This window comes from Buceros rhinoceros, unplaced genomic scaffold, assembly GCF_000710305.1.
Source record: "Buceros rhinoceros silvestris isolate BGI_N320 unplaced genomic scaffold, ASM71030v1 scaffold114, whole genome shotgun sequence".
In the NCBI taxonomy this organism is placed as follows: Eukaryota; Metazoa; Chordata; class Aves; order Bucerotiformes; family Bucerotidae; genus Buceros; species Buceros rhinoceros.
The window spans coordinates 32,364-47,477 of NW_010409815.1; the positions used below are offsets into that span (position 1 = coordinate 32,364).

The 15,114-nt window shown below is 38.9% G+C and overlaps 1 protein-coding gene across 1 annotated transcript in view; it reads right to left on the reverse strand.

Moving 5' to 3' along the window:
• Window positions 1-15,114, reverse strand: part of SNX29 (sorting nexin 29) — a gene marked incomplete at its 5' end in the record, with an annotated part of 95,084 nt that overhangs the window by 11,137 nt on the left and 68,833 nt on the right. The gene's annotated exons all lie outside the window — the stretch shown is intronic.

Consider the following 15,114-nt stretch of genomic DNA (forward strand, 5'->3'; position numbering starts at 1 on the left):
TTTTTGCCCCCCCCCCCCCCCTTTTTTTTTCCTCCAACAGATTTCTCAAGGGCAACTGAACTGAGACATTGACATTTCAGGAGATGTGTAGCAAACGTCACAAACTCCTGTTTGAGAGTTCAGTTTGCGTATTTCTGACAACAGATTACATAAATACACTATGCCAGAACTGTTTACAAATACCACCCTGTGCCAAAAATGTTTGCAAATGTCACAGAGAAACACCCACTATGCAAAGGGCCCTTTCCTTAATCTGAAGTGATTGCTTCTGCACAAAGGGCTGATCTCCGGGCTGTAGAACACCAACAGCACTTGACTGACGCTGGCTGTGCCCCACCGTGACTCTCAGCAGTAGGAAATGAAAGCATGCAGTGATTTACAGCAATCGTTCATGATGCTTTTCTGCATCAGATACCTTGAAAAAACACCATTTTCAATTTCAGAGAGTATTAGAAGAGACAATCTGGTGATAAGACAATGGGTGTTTGGGAACTGAAGGGAGCACGCAGTAATACTGCTCTGTCTAAAGGAGACACAACTAACCTCTTAGGTAACGGTACTGGTTCTGAAACCAGAAATTCTGAAATGCACTCGATCATGCTCTCGCTGGAGAGTGCTGCCTTTGTATATTAAACACACACTGGTAGGTGATTTCCATTTCAGAAAGTCTTGGAATAAGAGTGATTTTTTTTTAGATCACCTATATTGTTGGCAAATATCTTAATCAAGCTTCCCTGTTCACAGAATTTAAGCTAAAAACGGCAGGTCAAAGACGAACTTGAGCACATACTCTGAATATAAGCCATTGTTGCTTGTACATGGAGTCATCTGTTACAAACTATGTCTATCAGTTTCCTGACTCTGTGCAATATTTTTCTAAGTAGAGATTTAACTTAGGGATCTCCAGACTGAGGTTTTTGCAGGCCATGTCATCCAGACCAGGCTAGTGTAGTGTTAAGTGATGTATTTTGCCATGCAGGCTGGTTAAAGCTGGAAGCCCTTAAGCTCCTTTCAACAACATCAAAGAAAATCAGGACTAGAAATAACCTCACCCTTTGTTAGAATAGTATCGCTTCAAAAACCTCTTTCAGGTGCAACTTCGAAATATATTATAAATACAATATAAATATATTGTAATTAAGAGATTATTTGGGGTTTTTTCAGTTCCATTAATCGGTTTCTATTCATTCTGAGGACATACATTGAACCAATACTTCCTCTTCAGCGGTACGTTTCTTTGGGCTAGGCAAACTTACCAATGAAGACAGTACACAACTCCCTCCACCCAAAGCCCGCACGCTACACTGCCTACCTGAAACCTGCGTTCAGCTGCATGGAGAAGGTAACTGGAAATTTCTCTTCCTGGAAATGTCTCAGGCTTTTCCAACACTCTGCCCTTCCAAAAGAGAGATGAGATTTCGGAGCATTCAAGCTCTTGCTGTACACAGTGGAATACAAAAGGCGTAGCCTCTAAGGCACTGTTCTGAAGATCCTGAATGGCAACTACAGGTTAGGGACCCCAGAGCTCTCATTTCCATCTGCCCTTGCACGTAGATGGCTCTGACTGACCAGATGGCTTTACAAAACAACAGCTTTGTATGAATATTTTCCAAAACACTTTCTGGTGGTACACTTGTTTTATCTACGGGACCTGCAGATGGTTCCCTTCCCCTACCTGTAACTTCTCCAAAATATACCTCCTGAACTAGCTGTTATGCAATCTTCAGCTACATATGCTGGTATTTGACTGTGAATATCTAAAGCTGGCAATTTTCTTAAAATATTCTCCATAAAATGAAACTTAACAAGCAATAACTTGTATTCTTTGGCAATATTACTGCCATGGCAAACAAGGGTAATTAAGTGGACACCAGTGCTTTAGGTTTATAATTGTCATGAAGCCTGATATCAGATTCTACTAACCGGAAGGTAATGTAACTCAGTAGGCAGGAAACTGGCTCAAAAAGGGAAAACTCTGTGAAAAGAACATTATTCAGATCTATCAGAGGTATCTGTGGGGGTACACATGACATATGAAGCAGCGAAGTACCTGAATCAGTCCTGAACAAACATGCAACAAATTCTTCTTATCATCTACATTTAACATTATGCACTCATTCTAGAAACGGTCACTACAGAGACAGTTCAGTGCATCCTCACCTCCACACAGTTTAAATAACTGCACCGAGAAAAACATTATCTTCCTAGCAAATACAAATATTCACTTTGATTTTTTTGGCCAGACGGCTTGCTAATGACTTGGATGCTACATAAAAACATGTACTAGGATGTAACATAATATTCTATAAGTTTGTGGACCTTTTCTATTGAAAATTCTGTGCCTATTTTAAAATATTATATTATTATTGAGTACTTTGATTGAAAAGAGACAGAAAGATACAGGTCTGGTAGTTTAAAGCACAAGGGCTCCCACTTGCCAGAAGGCAGACGCCCTCCTACAGTAGGGACAGCAAAACCGCACAGGCGTCCGCACCTGCGGACAGTCCCAGCATTCTAGCACCCTCTCATCTATCGCTTGTTTGAGCTGCAAATTCCTCCGTGCTCTCCTCCTCCGGAAAAGTCAGCTCCAGCAGAGTAAGAGGGCAGATTGTTATGGACAGAGAGGACAACTATAAAATGAAGTGTCCAGACAGTTCTAGTCTTGTTTACTAGCGAATTTAGGAAAATACATAGAAAATAAACCCCTTTTTCATTAAATTAGGTATATTACTGGAGCATCTTCTTAAAAGACTCCTACTCAAATAACCAGGCCAAAAACTGTATTACATTGTGGAAAGAAGTAACTAGACACCTGCAAACAGGAGTATCAGAGTTAGCTTCCTTTACAAGTCATGTATACTTGTAAATGAAAACAAAAAACCTGAAACTTTGAAAATTACTGTTCGTTGAAGGGAAGGGAGAAAGGAATTGCTCTATAAGATTTTTCAGCTATTCAAGTAGAAATACATTCCACACGCTTACAAGAAAAGTTTTTAAATCAATCGTGTAGAGATGTCAGTCTTTTCAAAATGTAAAAATTTCAAATGTCATTACGACTGCTAGTAATCAGATGTGCAGACTAGGAGGTTAATGGTTTATATACCTTGTTTTGTATTTTACTATTTTCATGGTTATACCTTCCACCTCTCGATTATCTTTTTGTATGATGACTGAAACATGCATTTGTTTTATGCCAGACTTAGCAATAACACCATGGCATTCCATCTGGAGACAAGCACAACACAAACAGCACATTAACGCACTGCAGAGCCTGCTGACCTGAGAACACACCTCTCGAGCTCTCAGCGAGACTTAATTTAACAACAAGAGCCTGGTAAATTGAGTTGACAGGCAGACTTTGAGGCTCTGGGCAAGTCTGGCTGAGCTATGCAACACGCACAGACTGAGCAGTGCACACAACTAAAAGACTAACAGAACCAGCAAGGAGTCGGAGATACAAGTACAGTCAGAATGAACCGTAATATTGAATCGGGAAGAGCTGCTGGTCAGACTTACAAAGGCTCTTCCTGCCAATCATTTACTTTGCTCTACACACCAGATAACAACTGAATGCAGAGTATTCATTGCACCAGACTCCTCATACCAAGATCCAAGGTGGAATTCAATCTTTATACCAAATAAGAATTCTTTAAGATACCAGAATTATGTATAATGTTTTTTCAAGGCTTATTTTCACAGGAAAGACAGAATACTTTCTACACAGCGTTTACACAAAAATCCTGAACCTGTGGTGAACCTCCTCTTCTGTTGCTATTTCAGCTACCATTGCCATTTCAATAAATGAAAGCAAATCCCAATCACCTCTAACGAAATGGCTTCACGTCTGCGTGCACAAAATCCAGTACAGAAAAATAAACCCCATGTGAGAGCACTTTTCCATGTTTCTTTCTTTTCGTTCTTTTACATCTTCCCTTTTCACCTCTTGTTCACTTATATTCTCTTCGTTCAGACCACACGGTCTCATTCAGTCTCTGGTTTCCGCTACTTCTCATAGTGCTCCTCCGCCCTTACTCTACATATTTATTCTTATTCCACATCGCCTTCCATTTTTCTTTCTTTTCCAAATTCACATCAACAGCCACACCAGTCTATTACCCAGTGCTTTCCCAGCTGTTTGCTCCTCTTCATGCCTAATCCTCCTCTCGACAGACTCCTGTGCTGAGCTGATTCTACACAGCTGAGTCAAACCTTTGTTGCCCAGAAGACAAGTCCTCACAGCTCCCCATCTAAACCAATTCTCACCTGCATTAACGACCTACACATCAAGTTCTCTCTTTCAAATCCATTCACCTACTTTATGTTTCAGTTTGTCCTCGTTTCACATTTTCTTTTTTACAGTATAGATCTCAACTCCCTGTTGACTTTCTCAGGTTTTCAGCCACCCAGATCTCAACGAGAGCACAACGCTGGACTGCTCAAGCTTTGTGAGCAAATCCTACTGAGTCTTTGACACCAAATCATTTTTATTCTACTGCTCTACCTTCCAAAATATATTTTGTGAAAACTACCAGTTTAAGGCATTTTTAATACACTCCTCCAGCCTGAAAACCTCACTTGAAAGTTCTTACCAGGCAAGTCACTCCAGTTAAAAGAACGACTCCAGTGAACAACTGCCTACTGTTGCAATCTGGTTTATTCACTGTTGTTAGACTCCTTTAAACTAGAACCTAGACACTGTGCTGTGCACCCTAACGTATATGATAATGACACAGGAACTGAATTTAATCCAGGAAGGTGTGTCATTCATTAAATATAGTAACCAGTGCTGAAAAAAAAGTAAAAAGAGGGTGCAATGAGCATATTGGTACAAACCCACAATGCCCACAGGAAACGTACGTTAATTCCGTGTTTGAATGGCAGGTAAAGCCATCATCTGGCTAGCCCGACAAGAGTGATTGTATTCTTCCATTCATTTAGGAAAATCACGGCACGTTACAAAGAAAAGGTTTCAAGATGGTTGTCAACATTGCTGAAAGCAAAACCAAGGTAAACTGATTGTTCGACACCTTATCCCATAGTGAGATGTTTTCATGCTATCGAGGGCAGGAGTGAAGATGGTACTTTGATGTACTGCACACTGAATCATATTAGCATTTCTAGTACTCCGCTTTTCAAAGCTGGGATGCAAAAATTTGTTCCAGATTCAGAACTGGCACAAGGAGCTTTAAAGAATATTGGATCTCTTGTTTAAGAATTAGATATGGACAAAACAGAAGTAGGATTTTTTTGTGTGTTTATCATTAGAAGTATGTGTTTAATATCTAGCTAACCAAATCCACCTTGGCAATACTTGCCAGCTAGGGGAATACGCAGTAAGTATACCGACAGGAACGACGCGGCTTTGTTGGTGGGCAAGAGAAAACGAGTTGACTCACATTTAGACCCTGAGCCACAGAACTCTGCAAAGGGTTTTATATATGGTCTTGGCACAACAGATGGATGTCTGAAAACATACTAGTTACCTCTGTCTACTAATGACAAGTGATATTCACATCCCTTTTAACTGTCTTCTCTGCAAATTGGCTTCCTATCTGTGTAAGATATATTTGGGAATGGGTGGTAGTTTGATCCTACATTTTCTAATTTATAGTCTTAAGCAGCATTATTCTCCGCTGCTGGAGCAGTGTTTGCTGTAAAAATCCCAGCAGAGAAAATGGACAGCTAATGGAGTTTTTTACAACCGGCCTTCAAAGGAGTGGCACTCCTTTGTCACTGCTGCCACCAGAACTGAGGGAAAAAAACAACCTGACCTTCAAAGAAGGACTAAACTTTCCAAGCACAGGAAGCAGAAAGAAACCTCATCCTCAAAAAAAGATACAAGCCACAGAAGCAAGAGTTTTCAAACATGGGGAAGATGGAGGAGAGTCTTATGAGTCACAGTCACTTGCAGGAGACACACCAACAACTCCTTTCCTATTCCAAAGCATTTTTCCTATCTGTGACTACTCACTGCCGGAGATCCAGAACTGGTGCTCAAATACATCAGTCTTCCAACTAACTTGCTTTTATTTACAATCTCAGCTGTTTGTTTCAGTTCTGAAACATACTAAAGATTTTACTTTATTGGTGCAAAGTAACCTGTACTTTTGAGTACTCAGCATTGCAATTTGTTGTTATATTACCACCTCACTGATAGAAATGCGAATTTAAAATAAGATCTGAGAACTGTAAGGCTGAAGAACAAGGATGGCACTGATTAAAATTATATTTTTGCAAGTCTCTTTTCTGGTTTAATTTTTTGTTGCCTGCAAAGTAAAGAGGAGAACTACAAATGTATTCTTCCTGTTTCGCCCAGCCTCAAAATGGAAACTTTCTTTACTGGCTCTAGAGCACATTCTTTGCTACCAATTTCAGAAATACCTGCTGGAGTACAGAAATGCCTGAATATATAAAGAGTTCACTTTTAATAAGGGAGTGCATGTGACTTGCTTGTTACCAAGGAAACAGGATCACTGCTGTAACGACACAAAACTTTAACTGGCTGCGAGTTCTTGTATGAGAAAAATCTGCATACCTTCTTGCAGTGCTACAGGTTAAGCACATCAGCGACGTAAACTGCTTGGTTTAGAAAACCTGCCTCTTCCTAAGGACTGGCTGAGTTTATTAGCAAGCAGTAAAAGAGCAAGACAAAAAGGAAGAACTAAATGCTACTGAGAACAACAACTCTCCTCTCAGAATGATCTTTCGTTACCAAGCCTGTTGTTATCTGGGAGGGAAAATGACAGAAATGAGACAATTCCTGGCGCCCAATCAAAAAAGCATTCAAAAGCATCTTGATCCAACCAGTTCCTTAGTTAAACTGACCAGCACCTTATCTCAACCCAAATTGCCCAGACTAAGAAAAATGGTAATGCAAAATAATTGCCTTGTACAAACTCGGAACCAGGCATAACCAAGAGTAATAAAAGGGACTCAAAGTGATATTAAACTATTCCTGCATGTTATAAAGGTGTTAAGTGAAAAAATACTAGGTAAATTCATTATTTCATACTTTCATGATAGACAACTTGGCATTTTCACTACCTCTTAGAGTAACTTTTTATTATCTGCAAAAAACAGATGGAAATAGACCCATCAGAAAACGTGCAGCACAGTTAAAAGCTCATTTTATATAGCACTGACATTTGCTGTAACATTGAACATAGCTGTGTTCAACATAATCTCCATTTGTTTCAGAGCTTTATAAGCCATGTGTTTATAAAAGAAACCGGTATGTGCCAATTAGCTACAAGAGCAACATATAAAGTGCTTTTGGACTGTTACTGTCAATCCACTTGCTTTAAATTTTTTACCCATTCTTTTAAACTATGCAATGGAGATCATTTCTTTTACATTTCTACACACGTAAAGAATTACCATGCCGTATTGTCTCCCTCATTGGTTTCAACAATTTTAGACACAAAGTAGCAGTATTGCCCTATTTAACATTCTTATCTTCTCAGGCGGCATTAAATAAAAATTTATTCTGAGGCAACTGTAAAAGATCACGGGCCCTCAGATGCTTCCAGTGGTGACTGGAGAGTATTCAATTCTAGTACAGTATCCATTAAACTATTCTTCTCCTAAGCACTGTAAAGGTCAGTTTCAATGAAAAGCAGCATGACAAAAATCTACTTGTTGGAAATACACTCATAAATACCTGTTTGTGAGGCCTGTTGAACAATTCATAGCAATTAACTCTGCAGAGCAAGTCTCACTGCCTTTATTGAGATGGTAATCAGTGCACAGGCTGTATTATTTGGAGGTGAAGTTGATTTTTTTTTAATGGCAAGACTCAATAACGAGGCAATAAATACAATACATAAACCCCTTGGGTATTATGGAGTTGCTGTCTGACATACCAGTTTTATTGAGCACTGCACCGTGGCAAACAAGTGACGAACGCCTTCTCTCTGAGGTGGCTTAGTTCTGGAACAATACAACACTGAGATGTTTCCTTAGGGCGACTTTAGAAGGATGTGTTTCTGTAACACCTTCACTATTACCCATAATCTGCAGGAGAAAATGTTTTCAATTGTAGTTATACTGAATACTGAATCACTTGTAGCTCAGTACTGCCTTAGAAGTTAAAGCCTGAGAAAATGCAAGTGCATGCAAGAAAGTGTGAGCAAGAGCAAGAAAACAGGTGGGCATTAGTCAGACAAACAGATTCCTTCACCTGAATAAAACCCATTTACATTGGACACTGCTGGCAATTTTCTCTTAATGAGACCAACTGCTGGAAAAAGAAATACGACCTATAGACAAGCAGCTGAGAGGAAAGAAGAAGAAAACTGAACAGAGTTTCTATTGCTTTTTATTTCAACGGCTGAAAAAAAGATTAACTACAAAAATAGTTTTAAAAATATTAAAAAATATATTCTGACTCCAAATTTTCACTTTGCTTGAATTTTGATCTTAAATGTAAAGGTTACATTTGTATATAAAGGAGATCCGGTTGATAATTTTATATGTCTCCCGTAAATCATCAGGAACTATGAGTGATAGTCTTCCTGATTAAAAATTGTCGTTTAAGTTCTAGTTCTAGTTCGGTGACTGCTAACTCCTGTAAAACTACTAACAGTAGAAGCACGCTGAAGTCAGCAGGTATCTTGAGTGCTGATGGGTACTCGGAATGTATCTCCATCTACAGCACCTGCCTGAAGACTGTGAATGCTGCTGATCGATTTGCCATGATGACCACCCTGAAAGCAGGACATCAGGGACTGAACACTCTTTGGCAGAATGTGTATGTATTAACTCGGGATGGTTATCAACCTTGCACACTGAAAAAACATTGACGGGGAAGATGTCGGTTGTGTCAAACACGAAGTAGTTGGAGAGTGCCACACTACAGGCAGGGAGGAGGGGAACACAGGGAAAATGAACACAGTTACGGATATTTCACTGCTCCAATCACAACCCTGGTAAGGAGCTTTTCTCCCTGCAGCACTTTTAACAGGATCCCTGTACTGCAAACTGCCCCACGGGATCAAAAGGGAGAAAAGCCAGTAACAGTTCTTATTAGTACAGATACATTATGCTTCCCAGCTTAGGTGTTGCCTTCCGTAAGTATTTGAAGGGAATATTTAATACGTTTATATCAATGTTGATGTGTGCCAAAACACAAAATAAAAGACAATGTAGCATCATACCACAACTAATTCTTGCAGAAAGAAAAGGGATGGAAGTATGAATTCTCGTCTACTTTGACCAAACAATTTTTCCCTACTTCCTCACATTTCAGTTAGAACAAAACAGGCACGATGCTTTTTTAAAGTTTGATAAGCTTCATAGGTTACGAGAGTCTAAACCCAGAACTGTCCGTTACAAAGTGAGGAACGCAGGAACCAAGGATAACAGTGCGAGTATATGCTATCTGCCTGTTAAGAGCAATCCGCTCCAGTTCAAACGTGGTGATTCTGTCACCAGCAAAAGTTCCACAGAAGAATAGTACATTTTTGCCACCGAACCTCCTGCATTATCTGAACATGGTAATGAAATTTTAGATATCAAACTTCAACAATCATCAGTGCTTGGCAACACAGTTCTATTGAGAGATAAATATTGTGTAATGCTTCTACGTAGTTTTATAAGTAGATCAATCAATTAACATAGCAATAAATTAGTTTCATTAGCATGTTTCAGGCATTAGGAGGTGCTTTGCTAATTAAAAGTCACACATTTAGGCAAATGCTATTCCCAGTTTGCTCATGTAAATTATATTCCTCTATCGAGTGCTCACTTACTGTTACAGAACATAACTGAGCTCTGTTAAAGACATACTGAACGCATTCAGTGCCAGGTCAGTAACGCAAGCTGCCGTTTCAAAGGATGCAATCAGTGAAAACGTGCCCGCTCAGCCACAGCAGCTCAGGGTGCAGCCGCTCAATACTGTCATTTATTCTACCGGACGGCACAGACAGGTACACCAGTCACTTCAAGAAGTGCTATGCCATCACCAACTAATTTTTTTAGAAATTAACGTACTATAAACTTCCTTATTTCGTATTGATACTGTTTCGCAGTATTTCAGGGACTGCTTCTTTGTTCGCTTCTAATTGTATTGTTTATGTGATAATGCACTAAACAGCAGAAAACTGGCACCAGCTACACTGCAAATGGAATGGACAATTTTGCTGTCTCATTTCCAACTGGCCCAAGAACTTAGGGGCTGCAACTGCAGACCCACCATGTGTTACAGAATGTGCAAAACAAAAATTCAGTATAAAAATCATGTTACTAGTATTTCCCCAAACACACATGTACCTAAACACCTCATATCCTACGGGTATCACTGACACAATGCCTAACGAACTAATGAGGTCAAAGGAGTCAGCTCAGTGAGCATTCAGCACTCATGAATAAAGAGTCATATGAATACCTGAAAATTGCCCACGCTAACTTTTTCTGCAGAGTAAAGTTATAAAACAAACTGTTCACCGCTGGGTTGACACAGAGGGGTGTGTGTGTGTGTGTCAGCTTTTCCATTATGTTTCATGCAGGTGGTATGGAATTGAAAGCAGAGGAGGGATTCCCGTTCATTCAATGCACAAATTCTGTATTAACTATCCTTTCTGTTACTAGAGAAACATACTTGCGAATTATTGTGCTTTTTCACAGAATCATCTTTTGTGCCTAGTTAAAGAAGAGCTATACTGCTGCTAGCGACACAGTGCTATCAGTCCAGCTAAGTCCTAAAGGAAGGAAATGAGTAGTGTACTTCAGAAACCTCCCTGTAGCTACCGAACTGATTGCTTCTAAAACGAGGCAGAAGACGTTACAACGTGACCTGAGCAGAGTAACTTTACAAAACCATTTTTCATCCTATTTGAGATTAAGATTTATAGTCCTGCAAACAGAGAACTTTATAAACCTAAAATTCCTTTGAAGTTTTTTAGTTCATGAAAATGTTATCTCAATACTGTCACTGGTCAAGACCACAGTAAAAACAGCTTTTAAAAGTTTTTCTCCTCCACCTCTATATGTGAATATTTAATGTCTACATATTCAAAGATCTTATTTAAAACAATATCCCACAAATGTTTCCATGAAGAGGCTTTAGTTCATTCTTCACACCAAAAGTACCCCTTGTTGGGAGATGAAGCTACTGAATCAAACACAACCGACAGACTACGTTATAGCTAAACTACACAGCCGAGCAAATGTTTTTATCCCTCTGAAGTATTTTGAAAGTAACTTTGCAAGGGTCAGTTTTCAGTTTCTTTAAAATAAACTCAGAGATACAACATCCATAGGAATCTCACAGTAATTTTCTTTAAAAATTCATTTATGCTTGAAAGCAGTATTTTAATACTAGCAATTATTACTTTTGTTGTATAGAACTTAATGTTCTTTCTTACCTCTCATGCTTCTAATACACACGCTGAAATGTTCTCACTGACACACTGACAACTGCAACTGAAACAGATACGATAGGAAAACCCCCCAAATCCAAACCAAAATTCTTCAACTCACTAAGAACAAACATCTGCTCTTCAACCTTATTTTATCTTTGAGGTCTGGAAGACCCAAAGCAGGTACTTGCCTTTACGTACTGTTTAGTGCTACATGAATCTTAGAGGAATATTTCCAGGGCAACATTTTTCCCAAATGGCTGATCGGCTGGTGCTGATACTTGCCTGTCCTTTGGTACCTGTATCGCTTTACCTTGCTTCTCGTAACTTTACCTTCCAGGAACGAAGAATTTACAAAATGAGAAAGAGAGGTAGAAATAGTGAATTTTTTTACTACAATTTAACTTGGTGTCTCAAAGCCAACTCACATGAAACACCTAAGAACACAACTTTTGGTATCAAATATGTTGCCAGTAAAATGTTATCCAGTGAAATGAAGACAAGATACAGTTTGAACATTCCAATCCTCTAATCACTACGGAGAACCAGTGACTTCTGTGGTGTTCAAACACATCCCGCAGACAGCAGTTTCCCAGAACCTGCTCTAGCCCCTGTTCTGATGATTTCTTGAGCAGATTCTCTGCTCTCTTTAAAGTGTATGTTTGAGCTGCTACCACCAGAGAGCAAATCTCTAGGTCTGCAGCTCAACAGAACATAAAACCAGTAGGTATGCAGAAACTGTTGTAACATGTAGCTGGGGCCTACAAAAAGAGATACACTCAGCACAGTAATCCGTGAAAATATTCACAAAATTCTGTTTATACCATTACTGCACGTATTTTAATCCAAGCATCTGCAGTGCCAAAGCCACAGAGTCAGCCGGGTGGCAGTACTGTCTGAACAGCAGTGCATGGCTACAAAGCGCAGTACGTGTTTGAGTAGTTTCATACTGTTTAGGCTTCTTTTGTTGTTGTTCCCATGGAACATCTGACCACCTGTTTATTTAGCTAACACTGCTTTGTGTAGGATCTATGTAAAACACAACTCAAGTTACAATTTCAGGTTGAGGTTTTGGAAATCATTTACAGACCATGTGAGGGTGGAGGACACCTCTGGAGGTCGTCTAGCCAATCCCCCTGCACAAGGCTGTCCAGGGCTGCGTCTTGTCAACTCTTTAGATCTCCAGGATGGAGCATCAACAACTTCTGGGGAACCTGTTAGAGGTTCCATCACCCTTACAGTAAAAAAAGGCTTTTCTTATTTTTCTGGTATTTCACTTTATGCCCATTATGTGGATGATGGGAATAAAATCTTTGTCTTTCAAACAATGAGAGCATTTGGTACAGGAACCACAAAGAAAGAAAAATGGAACATCACACTTCAGTGTTTCTTTTCACAACTTTTCACAGCTTTTAGCTTTTTATGTACTTGAAACCGTATAACCTATTGTGATGATTTATGTTAGAAGACTCAATTATACGTCCAAAGAATTGTGATGCGTGTTGCCAAAGATCCCTCTGTTCTTATATATGTACTTACAAAGAGCTAATGTATGTGATATTTTTGATAGATTGATAAAAATGTGATTAAAACACAAGTGTACTTGTTATAACAAGTTTTATTTATCTGTAATGTACCAATCATGAGTGCAAGTAAGTGCTAATTTAAGTAAGTATTAACCGACAGGCCTCCGCCAGTTGGCAGATGTGACAATCTAATTCAGTAGTGCCAGTTCCTGAATTAGGTTTTGCTCTGCGTGTGCCAGAAAACTTAACTTGTGATGTCGATTTTATTATTACAAAGGCTTTTTTACTCAGCATATAAACAGACAAATGAGCAGAGCCAGAATATCTTTTTTACTTTAAGACAGGGAAGCGGACTATAAAGGAAATTATTTGATCAAACCTGTAACTGAGCTAATGCAGCATTAAAATTGAAAAATATACAAACCCAGATTACACGACAGAGACTAACAACAGGAAGAACACATTAATGACAGTTCACAGCATAAGGAATCAAAACAAATTACATTTCCATGATTAACTACTAGCATTTGATACAATTTCCTTCAGAAAAACTTCTTGAACAAATTTCTTTTCTTCGAGATAATTGTTTTATTTTGTATCATGTTTCGCATACTAAATGATACCCATATTGAGAAAACAGGGCACTTAAATATGCTGCCTTCTCAATTAAACTTTGCTCTTTAAAAATGCTTGAAATTCTAATAATTTAAATTAAATAAAAATCTGAAAGCAAACCAATTTTGGTTAAAGCACACAAATAATGCATGACAGTTCAAATAATGAACTGCTGCTACGTGAATATGTGTTCCATCGATTTAGGCCAAAGCTTCAAATTAATATTCGAACTAGAGCATCCACAGTCTTTCCTAACCTAATAGCTTCTGGCTGAAACGGTTGTCCACTTTTGTCATATTTTAACCGTAGGTGTTTCGCCATGTTTAGGACCACTGGTACTGTTGAGGTAATGATAATTACGACAGCAACTCAATGCACACCTGAAACCATACTCATAATGTCTTAGAATATACCCCACCATAAGGAAACTGCTTGAGGAGACAAAACTAGCTAGCCTCGACTTACAGCTGTTATTCTGCACTGCCGCTTGTCTGTGCGGAACTCGGGATAATCCGAACAAGCCAAAGAAAAGATGGGACCTTAAATAGCGCACTGTTCAGAAACTATTATCCTGCTCTACAGTTAAAGCAGCAAGTTATGAAATGATGTTGACAAGAAATTACCAGTTCACTACTTCACACAGCTATACTTAACCACCTTAAAATAAAATATAATTGAACAGAAAGAGCAAAAATTATTTCAGTTGAAACTTCAATTGTGAAAGCATTTTGTATCTGTCCCCCTCTTCTTTAAAAAACAAAATGAAGTACAACACGAAGGACAACTTCTTTAAAATGACTTTAAAAGCCACATACAGGCTCCTCAACTGAAAGTACTTGAAACCGTTTCAATCTTTACAGCCCTTAGTCACATTCTACTAAAATGGTTCTTGGGGAGAAAAAGGCAAGTCTCCTAAAACGTTTGTCCCTACAAACATCATCTCGCCATTTATAACATGATCAAGATCTCTCATCAAACTGATTTTTGCTTCTTCAAATCCAGGAAAAACACATGAAAAACCATGAATGCCACAAAACACATCCTGCCAGTCTTCCATCTATCAATTACGTTTTCTAATAAATATGGCTTTCTTGAAAAGAAGTTTCAGCTTGAAAATCTGAAACTCTGCCCTAGACCATGCCAATATGACAGCTGTGTACGTATGCCGCTACTGCAACACATCCACGTTCACTTGGCCTTGATTCTGCAAATGGATCCATCCATGGATTCACAGGCATGGATGCACAACCCCTGGGCAGAGGCTTGTGGACAGCAAATTTGATACGATGGCTTACTACGAGTGTGTGCTCAGCCTGCACATAGCTCGTACAGGTGTGGTACTGGAAAATTACTGGTGAAAGAAATCAGTTAACACCACTTGCAAAACCAAGTTTTCATTCACATTGTTTCTTAAATAGTTCCAAACATTATTTACAAATACTGTAAAGAACAATGCTTACAGCAAATGGAAAGATTTTCACAGATGACAAACCTCTTATATCAAAGGCTTTGGTTTGAGGTTTTTAAGAGAGGACTGTGTTAAACTATTTCCAGACATATTCAACACTAACATTAGTGACATCAGAACATGCGTCAGCACATCGCAAAATTCAGCA